The 15,375-nt window shown below is 48.8% G+C and overlaps 1 protein-coding gene across 1 annotated transcript in view; it reads left to right on the top strand.

Moving 5' to 3' along the window:
- Positions 1–3,275: 3,275 nt before the first annotated feature.
- The window catches only part of LOC126529981 (uncharacterized), a 47,960-nt gene continuing 35,860 nt past the window's right edge, over positions 3,276–15,375 (top strand). The window contains exon 1 of the mRNA XM_050177448.3: positions 3,276–3,601. The gene's annotated coding sequence lies outside the window, so the exon portion shown is untranslated. The remainder of the gene's footprint in view (positions 3,602–15,375) is intronic.

The raw sequence follows: 15,375 nt of genomic DNA, 5'->3' as shown, positions 1-15,375 counted from the left end.
GGCGCGCATATACGCCATATTCAATGCCGCGTTTTGTGTGTCATACTGAACATTTTTTATGCTCCCAAGAGTGTTTTCATGTAACCAATTCATCACTTCTGAGCTAATTTTTCCCTTCTGTGGTATTGTCTCCACTTGTGTGTATGCATCATTCACGACGACACCTTGAGTTAATCGTGCATTACAACCAGTAGGATTGTAATAACGATCTTGGGTGCGGGGTTTAAGGTCGTTGTGAATGTTCTGCTTGGTGAAGCTCACGTGTGCATTATTTTTTCTTGCGTAAGTGCATGCTTGCTCGACTTCTCTGGGGTCCACTCTGTTTTTGTGTACGTGTTGCATTGCGATGTTGTGCTGTGGGCTCGCACCCGGGCCGCTTCCATAGAGCGCCTGCTTTGGGAAGGCGGTGGCCGGACGCTGTTCGGCGAAAAAGGGAGCGACAGGGGTTTTCGCGCACTGGTTCTGGCGAGCGCTAAAAATCGCGCAGCGAGCCGCTGTAGTGGCATCCGGAGAAGGAAGAAATTGGGGAGTATTGGGTCGGGCCGAGGCGGCGCGGGCGGCTCGGGTGGTCCGAGCGGCGGCCACCGTCAGTGCGAGTTACGCAGCCGGGGGTGAGAATGTGCGCGGCTGAGCGGGCAGTCTGAGCTGAGGCTTCAGAGACGACGGACAGGTCTCGTCAGGTGCCCGATCGGAGCGACGGACTGCTCCGAGGCCTTGCTCAGCCGCATTCGTAAATGTGAACCCGTTTTCTTTGTTAATGTATACTCACTGTAACCTAATATCTGCCTGTAAATAAATTCAGTTTGAATTATTAACATCCAGCATCTTTAGTCCCGGAGTACTGAAACAGAGAATAGTGCAGCGGCTCAGGAGGAGCCGAGAGCGAACTAAAACACGAAGAAAGAAGAACACGGCGGAGGAAGAAAAACTTTGCTCTTGCCTTAGGTTGTGCCGCTTTGCTATCTGGCCTGGAATGAAGCGGGATGTGAAGCGCTACGCTAGCTCTTGCAACGTGTGCTGAAGCGTAAAGGCCTCTGGGGGACGATCACCCCTGCTCATGCAGCCGACCAATAACCGAACACCGCGGCAATTGCGGCATGTGGTGTCATGGGACATTACCCTATAGGACACCGAGCGGGAACCAATTCCTACTCGTAGTCGGAGACCATTTCAACAAGTTGGTGGAACTGTTCCCCCTACGGAACCTGACGGTACGCGTAATCATGTACTCTAGGAAAAGTTTACACCCTTTGAGATTTATATTTGCCACACAACAATAATCGTCATCTGTCTTGCCGGCATTTCCTTTCCTGAAACGCTGCGCTCGTTACTTTCCTGTCGATAATGCTCTGTCATGCTGATAACGTGCATGCCGTTCATGACTTGGAAGTACCGGGCTCGCAGGGTTAAAGAAAGGAAATGCGGGCAAGACAGATGACTATTATTGTTGTATTACAAATATACACCAGAAAGGGTGAAACTGTTCTTCAACTTTATCAACTGTCGGCTATCCTGAGCAGTTGATAACGGACAATGCGTTCTACTTCACTGCCAAACTCTTCGTGGAATGTCGTGCAGCTCTCGCAGCATTGCAGAAAAACCATGTACCATGCCCAGGCGAATCTCACTGAACATGTGAACCGCAACATCAAGCACATGCTCATTGCATTTGCGGAGACGCACAATGAGTGGGCACTTGTCTTCCTGAAATTGGATTTGCTATCGGGTCGACAGTGAATCGCTTGACTGGATTTACACCCGCCACACACGCCCGAGAGAGCTCTTGAATCCAGTAGAACACACTGTACAGGATAGCAGCAGCACGGAAGTGACTGTTTCGTCGGCACGCGCCCATTATGCGACTGGGCTGCGCATGAAAGTGACGGAGGCTTTACGCAAAGCGCGACGGAAACTGAGCACTGCTCGTGCCGAGCTGAAAGCGCAGTACGACCGCTCTCATCGGGAAGTTCTCTACCAAGTGTGCGACCTGAGACGTAATCACGTCCGAAGCCACGCCACTAAGAAATTCTCAGCTTCTCTGGCGACGAAATGGACAGGATCGTGCCGGGTGCGACGGACTGTCTCATCGCTCATGTACAGGCTGGCGGACTTGAAGTTAAGACCGATCTGCCAACCGTTGCATGTGTGTGACCTCAAACCCTACTACGACAGAGGGAACTAGAGGCCTGAGGAGAACGCTCTCCCGCGCCCGCCGGCAGTGGCATTGGGTGGCACAGCTCGACGTTCGAGCGCAGTGCGGCCAGTGCGGTTCTCGCCAGAAGTAACTTTGTCCGGTTCGCAGAGGCTATATTATTGCGCGCGACATCGGACAACACGCTCCTCCGATGTCTAGCGTGCTGGTTTCCAGAGCGAGCACGCACGTCTCTTTGGAAGAAGCGAGAGGGGCTAGCCATATTTTCGCAGCGGCAGATCGCCCACCACCAGCCGTGCAGCCACAACAAAGCAGAAAATCCCCTTATCGCTGTCGGAACCAACGAGCAGGCCGTAAACAGTCAGCAACACAAAACGGGCGGCGAGATAAGCGGATCCTCCAGCAGCCACCAACAAGATGAGAAGCTCGGCGAGCGGCTTCCGTTCCGAAGTGGGAGGAGCGCCCAGAGTTCCCCGAACCGAACCGCACAACTCCACGCCGAACCGCCCGCAAGGACAAAGCGGACCCCTGCTGAGCAGCGAAGTAGAAGCCATCGTTCGGGGTCGTCGGTCGGCGCGGCTTTGCTGATCGTGCGTGCCGAAAACCGCGACAGCAGTGAAGGCTAAACGACAGAGAGAGCTGTGTTGTGACGAACAAGAAAAAACGGCGTTCGAACACACCAGAGAGCAACGAACTCCGGGGACATCAGAAGACAGCTGTCCTGCACCATCTCGAGGCTGGCTCGGGGATCGCATCAGCATAATCGGGGCAGCCAAGAGAAGTCCAGGCACTACGGACTCAGGCAGGTGGCGCCGCCGAGAGGCAAGGTGACCCGGAACCAGTGCCCTTTTTGCCTCCTACTACATCAGCTTACAGATAGTCAAGCTGCTATGTACCATCATCAATGTTCCGACCTGGCTCGCGACTACCTACACGGCGACAACGGCGGTCTGCAGCTAGAGCTGCTCCCTCATCAACATGGACTCAAACCGGGTTGATATCGGAGTAGCATATCCCTCTCAGGAAAGCCTCAGGTGACGGCGGCCTCTTCGTGGCTAAAGGGTGATATTAAGCAGGGGGGATGTGCGAATGCGCACGGATCCCAATATCTTCGAAGAGGCCGCGCGGTAGTGATGCGAAGGTGACGTGCTCGCTCATGGTGGGTAGCGGGGAGAGGGCACGTTTCGCCGCTCCTGCTGCTCAACCCGCCAGGCCGCGACGCCGCAGCGAACACCCTCCTTTCACTCCTTTCCCTTTCTTAGGATCGGGGAGACACCCTCTCCGCTGCTCGGGCTGAAACACTATTCCCCGATGCGTCTCTCCGCTGACTAGTTTCCGACTGGCCGCATTTCAGTTCAGCCGCTGGAACCACCGCACACTGTCCCTCTGCAGCGCTCGGCTTTAGTCAACGACTGATTACCCCTGGGCCCGAGCTCCGAACCACTCTAGGTGAGCTGAACACTTATCAGCCTCTTCTGTGCTTTCCACCTTGTGCGTTTTTTCCCCTCAGACGTCCGGAACGTGTCATGTATGTCATTAAACAGCCGCCTACGTCTTCGTGCTCTCAAGGTCGTTTCGTTAATTTGGTAGATACCAAAGTTGGCTTAGTATTACAAGAGTGTATGACGGATATAATTGATAGGTTATGACATGAATGCCATGACATGCGTGCCATGTAGGTCACGAAACAGCGGCCTAGGTCTTGGTGCTCTCATGGCCGCTTCGTTAACTTGGTAGGCTCTCCTCGCACTGATTCGCATAACATGTATTCCCACAGGGCGTGGGATCTGCCGCCTTTTTTTCAAGTATGAATCAACTAGCGAGCAAGAACGTCCTACTAATGCTCCCTTTGAGGAATTCATTAAGGACCATTTTCCAGAGGTTTAACTGAAGTGTATGGCATAGACGCTTTAGGGTGTGAAACTTGACACCGCTGTGGTCACGCCACGCGCACACACAAACGCCCGCGCGCACACGGGCACTGGCGAGCCGTATCTGCAGCGCATAGTGAATGAGGCATCGCAATGCGAACGGCGGCCGTAGAAGCTGAGAAAATGAATTTTTTTGTTGCTTAAAATCTAGATAAACTTTATTAATTCGTTTGTTCACAAATGAATTTGTGCGGAAGTCTGACCTTGTAGGAATGAGGCGTAATAGCAGTCGCCACTCCTATAGGTACCGAAGTATTCCAAGCACGATGTCATGTGCGCAATGGTCAGGCGGCGCAGCGATCGCCTCAACCGTCGGCGCCACCTTGTCAGTTCCGCGGAACACCAAGACGGCCACTGCTACGGAGGCATGCTTTTGCGGCGCTCGCTTGAAACGTGTCGGTCCTTCTAAATTGTGGTTTTAGCAATCGATGACATGGAGGCCAATTTTCGACCGCCGAAGCTTGAGAAAGGAGGTCAGATTACGACTACAACCATGTATATCGTGTCAAAGAAGTAAACAGCAAGGACGTAACAGCGTGGTACTTAAATTAAATTATGGCGGTTCAGGTGCCAGCACCACGATCTGATTATGATGCGCGCTGTAGTGGGGGACTCCGGAATAATTTTGACCACCAGGGGTTCTTTAACGTGGACGTAAGTACACGGGTGTTTTCGCGTTTCGCCCCTATCAGAATGCGGCCGCCGTGGCCGGGATTTGATCCCGCGACCTCGTGCTTAGCAGTCCAACACCATAGCCACTAAGCAACCACCGCAGGTCGCGAAGTGCTTGACACAACAAAGCAAGCATGCTTACGACGTGAAACAGTAAGTCAAGAAACAATTATTTTATGTGACCTAAGTGAGAAAATACGGCCATGGACGTTTTTCAACTGTCATTTGTAACTTCATTACTTGGAGCGTGCCTTGCACCTCACAATCGTAGAGGTTTTGGCGAATTGGCAAGTAAGTGTCTTTTTCTCCGTCGACAAAGTGCCTCGGGCATATTCTGGTATTGTCGTTCGGGCTCGAATGTGAGAGGTCGTCACCGCTGAAACATATAGAGAGCAATAAGCTCAGACTAAACAACGTAAACACAGAAGGAATGCGCCCTAGCGTGCGCGACAAATGCTAATTTGCGAATACTCGTTGTGTGCTGCGGTGTGCTCCAACCACAGTTCTGTTCCAAGCACGAGAAAACATCGGCATGAATGAGCCTTTTTCCAGCAGTCGCGTCTTGTTCTTGGTGCAGAAAGTGCACGTTGAGTTATTAATGCACAACAAAGTCCAGTGCATACGGAGCTCTAGCACAGAGCGCTTACGAATCTAGATTTTACGCGTAACAACTGAGCGTTTGTTTTGGAGCGAGACGAGCTAAACAACTACTCGTATCTAAACCAATTTACAACAGCGGTAATTAGTTCACGCGTTTTTATGCAGTTGTCGCTTTATTGTGTGTTTTTACGGATGCCGCGCTGGATTATTTTCTTTTTAATTCTTTTTGCATACTTCGTTTAACAGAAATTTGCAAGAGCGATACGAACTGCGACTATCCACTGCAGCCGCCGGGTTGCTTTCCACGGTTTTGAAGGGAAGCGGCACAATTTGACGCCTTCATCCCCTTCGCGGTTGTGACAATCCTTAACGCAGGAGTATCTGCGCGTGTTCTTTTTGTTCCCACTTCTCACGGAGGAGCTGCCAAGAGGCCGAGGTGAATCCATTGGAAAATTGGAAAAGCGGTCTTTCAGGCGGGCCTGAGCGCACCACGGACAATGTTGAAATGACGGTGAGGGTCCGTACACGAAGGTGCTCCCCGCCGCTGCTAGGTGGCACGACATGTACAGACCAGGGGCGTAGCCGGGGGGGGGGGGGGGGGGGAGGGCTTATGGGGCTCCAGCCCCCCCCCCCCCCCCGAAATTTTTTCGCGCTGTCCATGTACCGGTGACCAAAGCAACCCCCGGCGCCGGAAATCATTCTGGATTTTTTGCAGAATGTCTTTTTTACGCTCGAAAAGACATTTCACCGCGAACATTGCGAACTCTGGCTGGACTTCTCGGCAACGCCCATGCACCGGGAGTCACATAACGCAAGGAGCTCCGTCCGAGCAGTAAGTTTCAAGGGTGTTTTGATGGCGAACGGGCTCGCCGCGGCATCTATGGAGCTTATGGATGTCAATTTGGAAACTTGGAATTGTCAATTCCGAAACAATTCCGAAAATGGAGCCGGGATCTAGAATTCTGTCAGTCTGTGATTGCGCAGCATGTTTATTTGCCTTGTTTGACGCAATATATAGACTGACTTTTGCATAGATACGTAGATTTATTGGAGACCTAAACGCATATTTAAATATCTCGTTGCGAGGTTTTGTGTATACGTGCAGTGAACTTTGTTTCCAGTGACACTTTTCTGCCCTTTATCAGGCTTTACCTTCGCATTTGTGTATTCCATTGCATATTCGGATTTTTAATGTTCGACGGCGAGTCAAATGAAAGCGAGCCTACCCACCCCGCGCAATAATGGTTCGGTTCATTATCTGCGAGGCATGCGAGTAGCACACAGGCATTTACAAAAGTGACACACAAGGGTGAGGATAAATGTTTTTTAGTGTTCTCATACACTGGGTTCAACATGGTTGCGTGACGTAATAGACGTTCCAGAAGTTGAGCAGCGTGGTGCCATGAGGGTTTTGACAGCTGAAGGTGTTTCCCTAAAAGAAATCAGTCGCCGTATGGCTGCCGTGTACGTTGAACATTTCATTTCATTGGCCACCTTGAAGGGTTGGAGCAAACGGTTGAAAGAAGGACGTGAAAGTTGCAAAGACGACCCAAGACCGGGCTAAAGCGATCGTGCAATCACCCCTAACAAAATTGCAAAGGTTGATGAGCTGATGAGACAAGAACGGAGAATAAGCATCGATGGACTGGCAGAGCGTGTGAGCATCAGTCACGGTTTGGTTCACGCCATACTTCATGAACATCTCGATTATCGGCTTTTGTGTGCGCAATGGATGCCCAAGATTTTGAACGACCGGCAGAAGACAAAGAAGTTCGGCGCTGCCTTGACTCATCGGATCCGGTATCACAATGAGGGTGACGACCTCTCGTCTGCAATTGTGATCGACGAACCATGGTGCCCTACTACGAGCCTGAAACATGGTGGCAAATCTTACAGTGGAAGCATTCGAATTCACCACCCCCAAAGAAAATAAAGGCCGTCATTTCCGCCAGAAAGGTGTTTTCGACTTCTTTTTCGATCGTCAGGGGCCATTACTGATGGAATTTGCTAAATATTGAGAGACTATCAATTGTTTCCGATATTGTGAAACGCCGGATCGGCGGCGTGTCACAATCAAGAACAAACGACGTGGAAAATTGACAAATGGGGTCACCTTGTTGCGCGACAATGGGCGTCCCCACGTCGCTGATATGTTTAACACAAAACTGGCAAAGTGCAAGTGGGAAACGCTGCAACGTCCGCCATACAGGCCAGACCTGTCACCTTGCGACTTCCATATTTTGGGGCAATTGAAAAAACAGCTCAAGGGAACCAGATTCGTGTCGGACGATGACGTGAAAGACTCAGTTACAGACTTTTTGAAGCAACTACCAAAGGAGTTTTATGAGACGGGAATCACACGACTCGTTAGTCAATGGGACAAATGTCCAAATGCTAATGGAGACTACTTTTAAATAAATTATCCCGTTTGTCATACACTCCGATTGGCTCACTTTCATTTGACTCGGCTTCGTATATTTTGCAATGTTCTTGCGTTTTATCTGTGCTCTCTGTTGCGACTATAATTTCGATGCAGTTGCTTAGAAAACACGACCGGTCACAGCTGCTCCAGCGCAATACATTGGAACAAAGGACAGCGTCATTGAGGTTTTTCCCTGGCCGTTGCATATGCACAAAAATGCAAACATGGTTCTTGAATAACGAACTTTCATTAAAATATTTATCAACTAATTCATTTCATGGCCTTTACATTTTTGATATTGGCGGCATGCACTGCTTTGCTAGTTTCGAACTGATGTATTGTTGTAAAGTTCGTGTGATATTTTCTTTACGTATTTAACAGAAAAAACATGAAAAGATTGGTAGCAGTTATTTCGGGTACAATTTTTGGGACATACGAGTATACTCTTTCATGAAAAAATACATATTGTACTTGTTATGACAGTGCGTAGCGTTCTAGAATTTGTTTGCAGCATCTTTGGCAATGACAATGCAGTTATCATTCATGTATTTAATCCCTCGAGAAATTGTTTAAGAGGAAGCTTTAGCTCGGGCCCAACTCCTACGCGGCCTATTTAAATACTTGTAAAACGCAGAAACACTTTTCTCTCATAATCCCTGGATCGCATTTAATGAAATTTGTGCATTTGAGAGAGAAAGCTAAATTCTAGTCTCTGTTGGAAGCAAAATTTTGATTTAGGGCTTGAATTTTGTTTCAATATTTTAAAAAATTCGAAAGTTCGAAAAAAAAGAATAGAAGCACGACGTTTACAAACTAAGAGCTCTGCATCAAGAACCGACATCGCGGTTCTGTAAACGGCATCTATTATAACAGTCAAAGCGGGCAAATTTGGTATGTCAATTTGTATCTTGCGTGAACTGCAATTTGTATCTTGCGTACAAGGATTCTGCAAATGCTGTATTTCCATATACCAAATTTTTTTGAGATTCATGTGTAACACATCGATTTTTCCGCTGTAGATGTACTAATAGATGCAATTCACAGAATTGTGATATCATTTTTCATTGTTGAGTTAGAGTTCTAAACTTGATAGTTTCGTTTTCTGAAAATTTGTGATTTTGGCCAATTTTTAAGAAAGAATTGACAACTTAAGTAAAAAATTCGAAACCACCAGTCACTAGAATTTAAGTTTTTCTTTTAAATGCAACAGACTTCGTCAAATTTTGCGCAGTGGTTGCCTAGAAAAACGAATTATGTTTCTACATGTATTTAAATAGGAGCACCCGAGCTGAAGCTTCCGCTTAAGGAGGAGGCCGAGCGGCAATGTGAGCCCCCCCGAACGAAATTTCTAGCTACGCCACTGGTATAGACAAACCAACGAGGAAAACCTCATTGCACGGTGCCTATTGGTAGTGAAAGCCTGCGCGAATGCGAATGCATCCCTATATCTTCGTAGCGGTCGCGCGGTTAACACGTGATGAACACATGTTCGCTCGAGTTCATCGTTCCGCCGCTACCGCTACCCTTCGCGCTGAAGCCCCTTCGTGCCTGACCGCGACGGCGCATCCAAAACTACGTTCCCTCCTTACGGCGTTTCGACCGCTGCTGCTCCTTCCCTCTTTCTTCCACCACTCTTTCTATCCCTTCCCCCCTGTGCAGCGCGGTTGAGGTGTCCTAATCTGAGAGACAGTTACTGCGCTGCACTTTACCCCATGTTTCCTCCTTCCCAAACAAGAATCTCTCTCTCCCTCCTTTCCCTTTCTTGGAACCGGGGAGACACTCTTTCCGCCGCTCGGGGAGAAGCTCTATTCCCCCGATGTGTCTTGACCGCGAGACACATGGTGCAATGTTGCGTGCGAGCCGTCGTACGACCGTTCGCCTCAGCAGCCGCACTGAACAGGTTCTCAACAGGTACCGCCGCGCATGCGACCAACTTGCTGGATATTGTCGCATGACTGCTTGGTCGGTCGGACGGCCGTAGCCAGCGAGAGGGCCGGTAGCGCGTACGCCATGGCAAAGTGCTATACCAGGCGGGGCGGGGCCGGAGAGCGAATGCCTCGCCGCTCCGGTCCTGCGCATGCTTTTTTCTCTCTCCCTGGTCCAAACGCTGGCCTCTTTCAGCTACACTTTTTCTGACACGGAATAACTTATAGAATAAAGCGACCTCGTAAAATGTGCATGTTATAAAACGTTGTGCGAAATAGTAAACCGCTAGCGTTATTTCGACTCGGAAGCAGTCAGCGCAAACGCCGCAGCAATCGTCTATGCGAAGCGGCTTGCCTGACTGGCGTTCAGGCATTGATTGTGCTGACGAATTTAAGTGCTTTATTGCGAGCTGCGGACGCATCGCAAGGGCTGTCGGCCCCGGAATAAACGGCTGGAGAGCTATAGGCCTATACCGTCTCCCACGATCGCAAGCTCACCTGGCTTGCTAGTTCACTTCCGTCGGCACCTATAAAAGCAAATCTATTGCAATTTAAGCGCGACATATTTATGTGCACGTTGTGCCGACCACCATGGGCATTTCGTTCTGCGAGCTACATGCGATCGCGTCACAAACACCACCAGTGTCGGATTTGACGGCCGAGTGAGCTATTGCTGCCGGCTCGTAGCCATTGGCTGCTCTCAACTGAGCCGACACTACGAACGCGGCCTTGCGCAAACACGTCTACGGTATTCGCATAGATGAGTTCATATTGTCGTCGTTTGTAAACACGTTTGCTTTCACTTTATTTGCAAAATTACGCAGTATTCCGAGCGTCCATGTAGCCGGCTCTGGGCAGAGCTACTCGCCGCTCTCTCATTCGTACCATGTGTCCCGAATCGTCGCATGCGACAAGTCTGATACGATGCAACGTACGACGGATCGCACTTAAAATCGCACCATGTGTCTTTAAAGCGGGAGATACATGGTGCGATTTTCCGTGCGATCTGTCGCACGGCGCCCCGTGTGCGACTTGCCGCATGCAGTGATTCGGGATACACGGTACGAATGAGCGAACCGCGGGTAGCTCCGCCCAGAACCGGCACCCCTGCGTGGAAGTTCGGAAGGCTGCGTAACTTCCAAAAGAAAGTAGCCGCGTTTACATGAATACGCTAGAAGCGTATCGTATTATCTTGCCGTATCGCATTCCGCTGATGCACCTGTATGCGAATCTCACTGGCTGGCAAGCTAGCGCCATCTGGTGTCACATTTCAAAATGAGCCCCCTACTTCCGGTGAACATGCTTCCGCTGCTATACGGCCGCGTCGCTGGTTGGTTGACCGGTTGTAATCCCGCAGCGAATGTTTTCCCATAATTCCTGATGCGATACGCTTCTGTTCACATGCGCCGCTGAAATGCGCATTCTCCATCTCCAACTACCCTTGTTTGGCGTATTGGATGCGATACGCCTTCCTAGCGAATTGCCTCGTTTACATGATATGCGATACGCTTGAAAGTTGATACGATACGCTTCTGTCGTATTCATGTAAACGCCGCTACTGAAAGCAAACGTATTTGCACAGCTGTCTTGTTTGAAATAAACGATGACAATATAAACACGTCCATGCGAGCACTGTAGACGTGTTTCCGCAGGGCCGCGTTAGCAGTATCGGCTCCTTTTACAGCCGCCGATGGCCAGCAGGCATAGCTCGCTTGGCTATCGAATCCGACACCGGTGGCGCTTGTGACACGATCGCTTGCAGCTCGTATAACGAAGCGCCTATGTTAGTCGGCACAACGTGTACACAGTTCTGTCGCGCTTAAATTGCAGCACATTTTGTTTCATTGGCGCCGACGGAAGCGAACGAGCATGCCTGGCGAGCTTGCGATCGCTGTGAGACGGTGTAGGCCTAGCTCGCAGCCGTCTATCCGACGCCGATGGCCCTTGGAGATGCGTCCGCAGCTCGTAATAAAGCGACCAAATTCGTCAGCGCAATCAATGCCTGAACATTTATGTTTTTCTCAAGTGAAAATACGGTTAGTTTTCTCGGTGCCGTTAGTAGCGATGAGTAAACACGCGAGTCAGGCTAGCCACTTCGTATAGACGATTGCTGGCCCGTCTGCGCTAACCGCGTCCGATTAAAAATCACGCCAACGATTTACTATTTCGCACAACGTTTTGTAGCACGCACTCTTTCGAGGTCACTTTTTTCTATAAGTTATTTCGTGTCAGAAACAAATTGTAGCTGATTTATGTGCCGCCGCCAGCGGCGAAAGAGGCCCGCATTTCGACCAGGGAGAAAAAAACAAAAAAAAAACAGACATGATCAGAGCGGCGAGGCGCTCGCTTGCCGGCCCCCCCGCCGTGTCTACCACGCGGCCGTGACGTTCGCGCTACCGGCGCTGTCATTGGCTGCGGTCGTCCGACCGATGCGGCAGTCGCACGAAAATATTCAGCAAGTTGGTCGCATGCGCGGCGGATTTGGTTGAGAACCTGTTGAGTGCGGCTGCCAATGCGAATGGTCGTACGACCGATAGCACCCAAAATCGCACCATGTGTCTCGGGCTTAAGGCAACCACGAAACATCTAAGCTGTAGACGCTATCAAATATTTGTTGTACACCTGTGTCGCTCTCACGCATATCAAGTCTAGTAGGCTTGAAATCACTATATGTCTACGCTAGCCTCCTGCATGAGGCCGATGGCGCTGCTCAATTGACAAAGCGATCACTGCGGTTGGTGGACCAGAATGGTACGTTTGAATAAGCTATGTGCTTCAGCATTGCCTTTTTGTCATGTAAAGCCATAATATCCAGGATGGATCGCATAAAAAGAATGCGATGGCTATTTTGAGGACAAAATTTCCGTAATACGTGTGAGTGCGTCGTCGAGAACGGAACGAACACAACCGAAAAAAAAAAAATCGGTTATCGTACTCTTTCTCGAAAAAAAAAAAAAGAGAACGGGCTAACGCCGCAGTACGACCTCGCATAGTCGCACCGCACGTTCCTAGATCTATAAACATTGATGCCGCATGCTTGGACCATGTGCTAAATAGAACAAATATATCTGTAATCCAGCACCTACCACTGCTTAGGATACTCACGCAGTTCGTAAACGTTCGCCTTGCTAGACAAGTATAGTTCACACTCTAAGGAATGCTGTTATTACTAACCAAAACTATTTTATTCATAGGTGGAAACCTCGTCTACCGAACCAAATAGCCACGCAATGTAATCTGCAGCGAACAGTTTGAACACTTGTCAAAGTATAACAGCACAGATTAATTCTAACGTAGTAGAACGGTACCCACGCTGTTAGAATCATCGCGTATGTTGCAATGCTCCTAAACCACAGCTTAGAACTAGAGGATAATACTGCAATAAGGTCACATTAGTGAATGGAACTTTCAGAAATACACAGTTGATCTCCGAGGCTGATAGTAGGCTCTAACATGCGCGCACACATCGCGCTGCGTGCTCCGTCCGCCTCAACGCCAGCAGGAAGTCCAGCCGTACCATCTTATACCACTTCAGCGCGTCTCACAGAACCTTTTCCACGTAGAAGACACCCCGTCATACTAAACAGACCGCACGAGCGTGAAAACACGCCAGCAACTACCGCCGAGCGTATACCATGCAATGCAAAACGGAGCGTTCGCCACCCAAGCCAGCATTCCGACTGCCCATAGATGGCGCCACTGTATAGCAATATGGTGTTTCACGACATATTGCTACGGCAATATGTATAATAACGACAGAAATGCGGAAAGAGAAAGAACATGTTCGTTGGGAAGGAAAAAAGACACCGAAAAGCTGGTGGTACAGGGAGACACGAGAAGCGATCGCCGATCGACAGAAAGCATCCAGAGAGCAGAGGCAGGCAAAGAAGGCGCAGTTGCCGTAGGATGAACTAACCAGTAAATGGGAAATATACCGGGAGGAATAGTCAATGTTTCAAATACTGGTGCAAGCAAAATTAAAAGGTGAAAGTGAACGTTGGTTTTCAGAAATACGTGACAGAAAGAAGGCCGCACATGAACACTTTGGAACCACACAAAATTATTAGGCGGGAAGTCAACAACAATACAACATATCCTAGACGAAGATTAAAGCAGAATGGAAGGGGAAGCGGCAATAAATTACATCCGAAAAATAACAGCCGAATCTCTCCAAGGCAATGACGAAGTTGTATTTGAAGAAAAAAAGAAGATGAAAGAGACCCAGGTGGAAAAGGAGCTGGTGCTGACAAATTTTAACTGGAAGAAAGCCGAGGAGAAAATTCCTAAGCGCACAGCCACAGGGCTAGACGAGGTTCTCGTTAGGCGGATTAATGAACTAGGACCAAAAAGTAAGGAAGCTCTGGCGAAAGCAGTGGAAACAACTTTAAAAGATAGAAGAATACCAGACAGTTGGCGACAAAGTAGAATGAATTTAATTTATAAAGGTAAGGGGGAGAAAGATAGAATTCACTGGTATAGACTGTTGACCATGACATCGGTAATATACAGGCTAGCAATGCAGGCAATCAAATTGAAGCTTCAAGCATGGGCAGAGAATAGTGTAATTTTGGGAGAACTCCAGAATGGCTTAAGAATAAGTAGGCGTTTAGGTGATGACTTATTTGTTCTTTCCCAGTGTATTGAAATATCGAAACTAGAAAGTAGACCCTTATGTGTGGCCTTTTTAGACCTTACAGGAGCCTACGACAACGCAGACCGCCACATTTTGTGGGATATCCTGGAAGGGGAAGGCTTAGCTGACGATTGTCTACAGCTTTTGAGAGAGATTTACCTAGAAAATGCTATTTGCGTTGAATGGGAAGGGATGAGGAGCGAGGAGAAAGTTAATGTCAACAAGGGACTGAGGCAGGGGTGCCCTTCATCCCCAATGCTGTTTATGATGTACATGGTGAGGATGGAGAGGGCGCTATAGACGGAAGTAATATCGGCTTTAATCTCTCATACAAACAGGTGGGTACAGTAGTAGAGCAGCAGCTTCCAGGTTTATTATATGCGGACGACATTGTCTTGTTAGCTAACAAGCAGAGTGATCTGCAACGTCTGGCTAATATCTGCGGACAGGAAGGCAAAAATTTAGGTTTGAAATTTAGTGTTAGAAAATCAGGTGTTACGGTATTCAATGAAAACAGCTAACAGACAGTGGCGATACAGGGCCAGGAAATACCTCGTTTGAAAGAATATAAATGTTTTGGTATATGCATAAATGAAGGCAATAGATATATGGAAACACAGGAAAAAACAATAACAGTGAAGGGGAAGAGAAATGCAGCCATAATGAAGCACAGAGCACTATGGGGATACAATAGGTACGACGTGCTCCGAGGTATGTGGAAACGTGTAATGGTTCCAGGACTTATTTTTGGAAATGCGCTTGTTTGCTTTAAATCATGGGTACAATCAGGACTCTATGGGAACCAAAGGTCAGTGGATCGCCTCGCATTGGGCGCTCACGGGAAGACTACAAATGAAGCTGTGCAGGGTGATATAGGCTGGACTAGTTTTGAAGTGAGGGAAGCTCGCAGTAAAATTGAGTATGAAGAACGACTGAAGAATATGCAAGAAAGTAAATGGGCTGGGTGAGTGTTGAGGTATCTGTAAAGGAAAAAAAACATTGATTCACAGTGGAGGAAAAGAACTAGGAAGCTTACCAGC

Source organism: Dermacentor andersoni, chromosome 5 (genome assembly GCF_023375885.2).
Source record: "Dermacentor andersoni chromosome 5, qqDerAnde1_hic_scaffold, whole genome shotgun sequence".
Classification (NCBI taxonomy): Eukaryota; Metazoa; Arthropoda; class Arachnida; order Ixodida; family Ixodidae; genus Dermacentor; species Dermacentor andersoni.
This window is presented reverse-complemented; position numbering and strand designations above follow the sequence as displayed.